The sequence below is a fragment of the Trematomus bernacchii genome, unplaced genomic scaffold (genome assembly GCF_902827165.1).
Source record: "Trematomus bernacchii unplaced genomic scaffold, fTreBer1.1, whole genome shotgun sequence".
NCBI lineage: Eukaryota > Metazoa > Chordata > Actinopteri > Perciformes > Nototheniidae > Trematomus > Trematomus bernacchii.
Window position 1 is genome coordinate 9,756,541 of NW_022987851.1, and position 8,848 is coordinate 9,765,388.

Consider the following 8,848-nt stretch of genomic DNA (forward strand, 5'->3'; position numbering starts at 1 on the left):
TCACAGTCAGTTACTGTGTTAGTGTCAAAGGATATCTCCACATATTTCTGCCTCAAACCTCCAGTCAATTCTACAGCAATAACAGAAAGGGTCTGATGAGACCCGGTTGCTCTTTAGCCGTCTAAACTAAACATATTTTATTAAGTGACAGAGCACCGCTAAATCAAAAGCTTTCACTTTAGCCAGGGTCATTTAACCAGTTTAAACAAGGAGTTGGGTCTAGTGAGGTATTTTCTCCCCTTATTTGCATCCATACGCTTCTTTTTGAAACAGAAAAGCTGACTATTGATTCACTCGAGCAATGACACTTGATAATTAAATCCTCACATTTGTTTTGTTGTTGTGATCGAGCTGATTACAGATCAGCTAGTTAAGTAAAAACAATTGATTTTAATTATGTATGGCTAAATGAAATTGTAACACAACATGAAAAATGTGAAATGTGATTATAAAATATGAGACAGTTCTGCTGGGATCATGGCTTCTTCAGCATCTTTGACATACTGAAAATGTAAACTAGTGTTTATCAGTGTTGTAATGTGAGCTGCCGGTGATAAAACATCACAATTGGATCGAGGGTTTTCTTGGAAGAAATTGGGCATTTTATTTTACACATTGAACCAGAAACATAATTTTACAGAAATAATCATTTGCCTTCTCACAACAGTCCTTGTGCTGCTCTTTAGTCAGCAAAAGGAAAATTCCATTCTCCTCGCCACATTTATAGCAACCGCCTTCACAATTTAATCTGGCCAATCAGGTCGTGACTCTGGAATGAGTGTGAGCAGGCTAAACAGGGAAATATATATATTTTCAGAATCATCAAGGCCCAAATTGATTCAATATTTAATTTACTAAAATATTCTACCTCCGAAACAAACAATACCTGCACAAAACCGTTAGTATATAAGATATATACTTTATTGATCCAAAATTGGGAAATGTTTTGTTGCAGCAGCATATAAAACAGGGCATTGCACATAATTATAATTTCTGCAGGTCTCCCTTGAAAAAGAGATCTATGATCTCAAGGGACCAATCTGGTTAAATAAAGGTTTGAAATGAAATTAGAAATTAAAAATAGTATAAAATAAAATGTTGACCGTGAAGATAAACTCTGACAAATAAAATGCTATTGAAGGCCCAAATTACAGCTAACACAATATAAAAGTAGGATATTAAGTGAGCATGTCTCTTTTCTTTTGTTTGGTTTCTGGAAGTTGTTAAACTTGCTTTTGTCCTTTGTACCTATGGTAACATGTATTGTGTTGCTGCTCAGTGTGAAACACTTACGTAGTAAACCTTTTGATCTTTTTTTTTTTCCTGATGTGTGACGAGTATTATTTTGACATATTTCGTTTTCCTTGCCATAAATCACTCCATGCCAACCCTGTGAGGGATGATTCAGCTGTCAACAATTACATATGGATGTCAATGTCATGCTGAGTCCTTGTAAAGGCTGTTTCTTTAGGGTATGCATTTGTAGTCTTGTATACTCTAATTATCCAAGGTTTTTACAGTTTCAAAACTCTTCTCAGTATAGTTAGTTATGCAGGTCTCCCTTGAAATATAACATAGTTATATGTTGGGATCAATCCTTGGAGCTTTGTTGTCAGGGGCAACTGCACCTTAACAGGGTGTACCGAGGAACATTTATCCAAGGTGAGGAGTCGGACAAAGAGCGACTCAAGGACTTAAACAGATCCATGAAAAAGGTATGATCTTGCATACTAGTACCACTGCAACTAAAAGCTGAATTGCCAACCACCACCAACCTGGTCATTTGTGGTTAACATCAGATAAAAACAACTGAAGCAGGTTTTATACCATTACTCAATCTTATGACCCCGTCTGCTGTGTCAAATTGTGTTTAATTGTTTTTATATATAATAAGCTCATGGTCCATATGACCTTAAAGACCACTTCATGCTGAATGTCAAATTCATACTTGTATTTTGGGTTTAAACTAGAACATGCTTACATGTGAAAACACATTTTCTCTCGTACTGGCTCACGCCTTCTGTCTGAAACACTCTTTTGTAGTGCCTGTCTCACAAAGCCCCCCTCCATATAAAAGCTATCCGCTTATTTCAGAAAGATGACGCATTTTCTGTTTGTTTTCTGCAGATCTGTGCGGGTAAAGATCAGTTCAGGCGTTATTATAATAATGTTAAAGGAAATTAAGGCTTAACCTTGACTCCATATGCTATGTCAAACTGTTTAAATAATCTCTTTAACATATGCCCGATTGGGTTTCAGTGTTGAAGGGATGCATGCCTGTTGCCCTATACGTTACACTAAACATGGTAAACCACATATTTTGCTGCCGTGGTAACGGATGCCACACTATTGAGCCTTTATTTGCAATGTTCGTGTGCTCATATGTTTTACCGAGGAGTTAATGGCTTTGACATTTTCTATCTCAGCGTGTGAAATATCACTTGTCCCGTTACACATACGCCTTTTATGAATGATATGAATTTTAATGTGAAATTAAATTGCCCATAAGATTAAGCACAAACGGCACAGCAGTTTTAGACTTTCCATCACTTTTTTAGATGTGTTGATCTAGAGCATTGGCAGCTGCTTCCATTGTTTCAATGTTCAATTCGTTCCTTGTCATTCTAATAAATTTCCCTTCATGTTGGCACCCAACACTTCACATAAGAGGTATGGTTTATTTTAACCCATCATTAGGTGGCAATTAAGGCAGCTAAAGTACAATAAATGAGGGTGTACCACGGACTATAGTTCAATAACATAATCGAGGTCAACGTGCCAATACTATCTCCCATGTTACATTTCATAAGCTAATTTGGGTACACGTAATATTGTCCTGGACTGGATGGTTGTCTTTACCCTTTTTTTTGGAAATAAAGTGATTAATCCTATGCAAACACGATTAACTATATTGATGGGAACTTATTAATGATGCCATAAAATAATTTGAATGAGCTCATATCACAGTTACCTGAATATGGACCAGGTACAATAATGGGTCCAGTTGAATTAATTAGGAGTCTAGCCTTTAATATGATTGAGTGCCTGGGTACTGATGTACTCACATTCTGTAATATATTTCATAAGGAGCACATTTGCAAATCATTATGAATGATTGTACTCTTAGTCAGCCAGCAGTCATTTAGCTGTTGCCTTGCACAGACCTCTAGATGTTTCATCTTTTTACTGGAGCTTTACCTTTGGACCTGTTGAGACTCTACGCTGTGCTGAACATAGGAAAGCCTTTGGCCCTTACACGGTGGAGACAAACGGACAGAAGGAGGACCCCTGAGGTATTGCTGTAATGAATCGGAGTAAGCTGTGTGTATTTGTCAAGATTCATGAGTCTTGTTTCTCTCCCAATGGCCAGGGGTATTTGCTTATGTCTACAAGAAGGGACAGGTGGAAGATGTTTTGTGTGTGTTTGCAGTCAGGAGCCTAGTCTAGGGACTGGTTTGCCAAACACTGGTCACGTGGAGCAGCATATTTCCTTTTCTTCTGACTGGCCTCGCCAAGAGCTGTGCTGATGAGAGAAAGAATAAGTGCTTACGGCGCAGGAGCTGTCTACAGATGTAGTGTGGACAATTGCACAGACCGTCAAAATGTCTGGAAGGTGGAAAGCTGATTGTTCCAATAATTGTTGCAATCAAACAAAGTAATAATCCAGTGTTGCTTTTGAAGAGCAGTGCAGATTGAATGTGTAGAAACAAATGGGTTGCGGGCCCTATCCCTTTACCACTTTAATTGGATTTGGGTATACATAAAATTCTGTTTGTCTTCCTGATCTCTAGATTATAAAGTCATGTAGTGAGTTTGTATTGTTATTTCCTCTGCAGTGCAAAGTGCTTGTCATTGTCAGGGCTAGAGATCCTGAAACACAGACTTACTTTGATTCAATTTCAATGAAGTTTCTTCAGTTCATGTGTTTTGTTTCTACCTTGAGACTATTCTCAGGGAAATGTCAGTCTTGTGAGACGGTTGCTTTTTACAATTCTCATGGTAAGCGTGGTAGCGATCTTCAAAGATATATCCTTTTAGACTAACTGTTGCAATTTTGTCTTTTACATTAAACATTTCAGGCAGCAGGATGAAAGTGGACAAGGTGTAACGGTTTGATATTTAAGGCCCGGGAATAACATGATTTGATCTCTCGGTTAAGCAAGTGTTATATCAGTGGATTGTAAAACCGTACTGACTTTTGTCTGACTTTATGCCATCAAACCTCTACTGAAGTTAGCACAAGGTTCTCTTTATTTATTCACTTTTATCAATTCTGTCCTTTTTGTCATTTAAAATTCGCTAACCTTTATCTTGACTGTGTGTACCCAGGTGATATGAATCTGGGTCATAGTTTACCTCAAACAGTGCTTTACAGGGTTAGATGAAGCTAACGTAGCAGCAGTGTTAGCTATACCACATTATACAAAAGTTCTTATGTTGAACTGAGTACAACGAGCTTTTTCTTCTTGTTTTATTCCTATGACAAGGGTTTTAAAGTCGAGCAGATGGTGTGCCTTTATTCAATCATCATTATAAGTATTTTATCACCAACTATTTGAATATGAACTGAAATGTTGGCGGCAATTCAGATGTCTGGATTCAGGTAACACACCTCTGAGGATGGGACCAATTTCTTTTATTACATTTGAAAAACAAATGTACCTGCTAGGTTAAGAGGATATCTTACACATCGGCATCCTGGTAGAAATTGTGAACACACTTGAAAGAAAAATGCTTTACAACAGATTTTACATACACTTTCATGCCATATGTATCAGGAAATACAATGGTGGTGGCTTGTCCTGTAGCTGTCAGCTTTTCTTAAAGAAACAGAATCAGCTCCACAAGGGCGTTTCAACAGTGCCGGTGGAATAATTTCCAGATTCTCATTACATTGAAGGAGGAAAAAAACATCAAAGGTTCAGCACGCCACTGAAATTACTATTCCTAGTACGGTTTCCGGTATCAAAATAACTTTGAAGTTTCATGTTTCTCTTTTGTAAACCTCACAAAGGAACTGACACCCCGTGCTTTGAGATCCACGGGTCTTCATTCTGTATGTACAGGTGTGGGTGACCTTGTCTAGGTTGTCTTTAATTGGATGACCTATTGCTTTGAATAAGGGCTGCTCATCAGTGAATGCTGAGGAGTGGTATCATCTTAGAGTTCATTGAAGTGTCAAGATAACAAGTGATTAGACGGGTGCGAGGAGACATGGTGCGAGTCTGTCAGAGACCATTGCCGTCCTGAAAATATCAAATGTATGTGTCCATTTTTACCCCTCTGGCAACACTTCGGTCTCCCTCGATGAACTGCGAGAGCATTAAAAATAGTCTTTTATTGTGATGCTGGTACTGTATAGTTCTTGTGCATTATTTCTCCATCCATCCTCTCTATCCAGTTCATTTCCTCCCTGCCTCTCCACTTTAACACCACTCTGCTTTGCTCTCCTTCCCAGCCTCTACGCAGAGTCATTTTTAATAGTCCCTGTGGTGTGGGATTTGGACAGGCGCTTTAGTTATGTAACTACTTGTGCTGCTTCTGTGCCTCTTTTTTTCTTTCCTTCTCTTTTTTCCCCACGTTTCCATGCATTGGGGCTTTAATTGTCTAACAAAATGCTGGTGGAGTCCCCTTGAGGTACAAGTGTGTGACCTGTGCTACGTGTGTTTGTGTCCTTGTGCTTCCAGGACACCCCTGATGCAGAAAGACAGTGGGTTCAGACTCCCATCATCCTCCCTGCTTCTCTCTCCCTCTGTCTCTGTACACTCCAGGAGGGTTTCTACATTTATAATATTCCTCAGTGTGGAGATTCACTTTTAGCATTTCCCTTTTACATTGTTAACCTATGTAACCTCGATATCCATCTGAAATATGCGCCATTGCGCCTGCACATTATCTCCTCTGTGCAATGGGCGTCCATGTGGAACTCATGCATTCAAACATGTTTGTTTGAATTTATGCCAATGTCTTGTCGGGAAACAACATTTGTGTGCTCCTTTTTTACTCCCCTGGATAAAGATTATATCTCCATGTAAAGTAGGCAAGGCCAAGAGAAGAGTTGCCCCTGGAGGGAGGGGCGGGGGTGTAGCCTCAGGCCCTCTTACAATACATCTTCATTTTTCGCTTGAATCTGATTTTCATATACACTTTTGAGTTGCTCCCCTCCTACTAAGGTGAAAAGCAAGTGGCTTATTATTTACTTACTGAAAAAGGGGAAGTCTGGGAGTGCTGTCTCAGGAGCTGACAGAGTGCCTGCACAGGCAGCTTTACACACTTCCTGCTGGAGATGATATGACATATTTTTACAGACCCCTTGAAGACGAGGCAGAATCTGGAGAAACCCTTTAGTGAGTCTTGTGAATGTAATGGGAAAGGAAAAGCTGCTGATGATTGAAGGCTGAAGTTAAATGAAAAAGAAAATCCTTTTGGAACTATTTTACAGTTTTTCGAAAAGTTCTTCAAATACGTTGCTCTGCTCATATCATCACAAGTCTTTTCCACAGAAGTGTTGCCAGCATATTGAGCTTATTACTGAGATGATGTGTGTTATCAGTTACTGAGGTAAGACTCTTGATCTTATAGTCTAAAATATAACAATTACAGCTGTAAAATAATCAAGTTGAAAAACACAGAACTAAATATTTCTGTTTCACATGTGCCATTAGCTCTTCGGCTAAAGTCTTTAAATTAATTTGAGAGATCGTAAAAACAGCACAACAACCAGAGACGGTAGTAGGGATTTCTTGGCCACACCAGTGACTCCTGGTTAGTTTGTTTTTAAGAGCTATGATAATCAGTGGCATTTTCTCCCGGAGGCCAAGGGAAGCCAGGCTTCCCCTGTTTTTTCGGATTGTAGTTATAATTTAAATAAAAACACTTTGTTTTGTTTCGATAATTCTCCTTTGCTGTGTGTTGCTGCCGGCCCGTCTCTCCCCCACTCTCAATAGCCGCGTTCACACCAAGTACTTTCCTGTACTTAGTTCCGGCACTAAGAGCCCCGGCGCTTTTAACCCCAGGGCACTTAGTACAGATCGCGTTCACACCGGAGTACTTCACGGCGAGTACAGTAGGTGTCGGTAAACACCTTAAAGTTGTTTGCAATCCTCTACAAAACAAGAGAAGAAGAAGAAGAAAAACTTCCCGCGTATACTGTCTGTTGTTTACCTTCCGACCTCAGACATGATGGAGATGGAGTCGACTGAAGTTGTGCTGTTTGTGCTCATGTTATACAGCTTTGTAACTTCGTTAATGCGGCCTGAGCCTATTAGGCGTCCGACACAAATCCGGAGCCGCCACACGTCGAATGCTATAATGGCAAAGTTTCTTCAGCATCAAAGGCAGTTTAAAAGCCTTAGGAAAAGGATTGGCCGACGGAAAGCACACATGACTGCCATGTTTCACCGTAGGATGGCTGATGACGATGAGCGTTTTCACGCCCTAAGAACAGCAATGGTAAGTTCAGTAAATTATTAATACTATCTAATGTAGGATTTGTGGAGTTATGTAGAGCTAATTTGCGCCTTTGTATGTGTTCCAGATATGCAAATACTACGGGACGCGTCGTGTCCCGCGCTCTCTCTGGGTGAACAATAGAACCTCGGCCTGGTGGGAGAACGTGGTGCCGACGTACACCGATGTGCAGTGGATCCAAGATTTCAGAATGTCCAAGCACTCTTTCCAATACCTCTGTAGTCGCCTGGAAGCAACGTTGGGGAGAAGCGACACCAACTTCCGGGAGTGTGTCCCTGTGGCTAAAAAAATCGCCATAGCACTGTGGAAACTTGCGACCAACTCTGAGTACAGGACCATCTCTCATTTGTTTGGAGTCGGCAGATCTACAGTGTGTTACTGTGTGCACGAGTTCTGCTCCTCTGTTGTGAGCATACTCCTTTGTGAGTTCATGCCATGGCCGAACGCTGAGAAGTTAGAGGAGATGGCGTTATTTTTTGAGCGCAGATGGGGTGTGCCACAGTGTGTAGGTGCAGTAGATGGATCACACATCCCCATTCTGAGCCCAGAGGAATACCACAACGAGTATTTCAACCGCAAAGGCTGGCACTCGCTCGTCCTGCAGGGTGTTGTGGATGGTAGAGGCCTCTTTTGGAATGTTTTTGTTGGCTTACCAGGTAGCATGCATGATAGCAGAGTGTTTGGCATGTCATCACTGTGTAGTTTTGCGGATAAGGGTGGTCTACTTCCTCATGTAACAAAGAATATTGGTGGACATGATGTGGGTTACTATATCCTTGGTGACTCAGCCTACACCCTGCAAAGATGGCTGATGAAACCTTTCCAAGGAAGGCTCACACCCGAGCAACTTGTGTACAATCACAAAACAAGCCGAGCACGAGTGGTGGTGGAGAACGCTTTTGGCAGACTGAAGGGCAGGTGGCGGTGCTTGATGAAAAGAAACGACTGCAAGATGGACAAGATCAAAATCCAGGTGGCAGCATGTTGCGTGTTACATAACCTTTGTGAAAGTAATGATGATGAGTACAGGGACGAATGGACTGCCTTACCGGCGACCCAGCTTGATGGGCCAGCGCCAGCCATTGCCGAGGCTGGGGGGCAAGACACACGCACAGCCCTTATGAGGCATCTGAACAGCGTGTAAATTGTACATTCTAAACAATAAATGTAAACATTGACAATAAAGCTGATCATTTCTACAGTGCTTTTGTTTCTCTCTTTCATTTTGCAGTCAAGACAGGCAACATTACAATAGTGTAATAATAGCCAAAACTAACATACATGTTAGTAACTAAAGTGTCAGTTGTACATGTCACTAAACATTGTCAATATAAAATAAAGTGTCAGTTGTACTATATAATAACAGTAATAACAATAT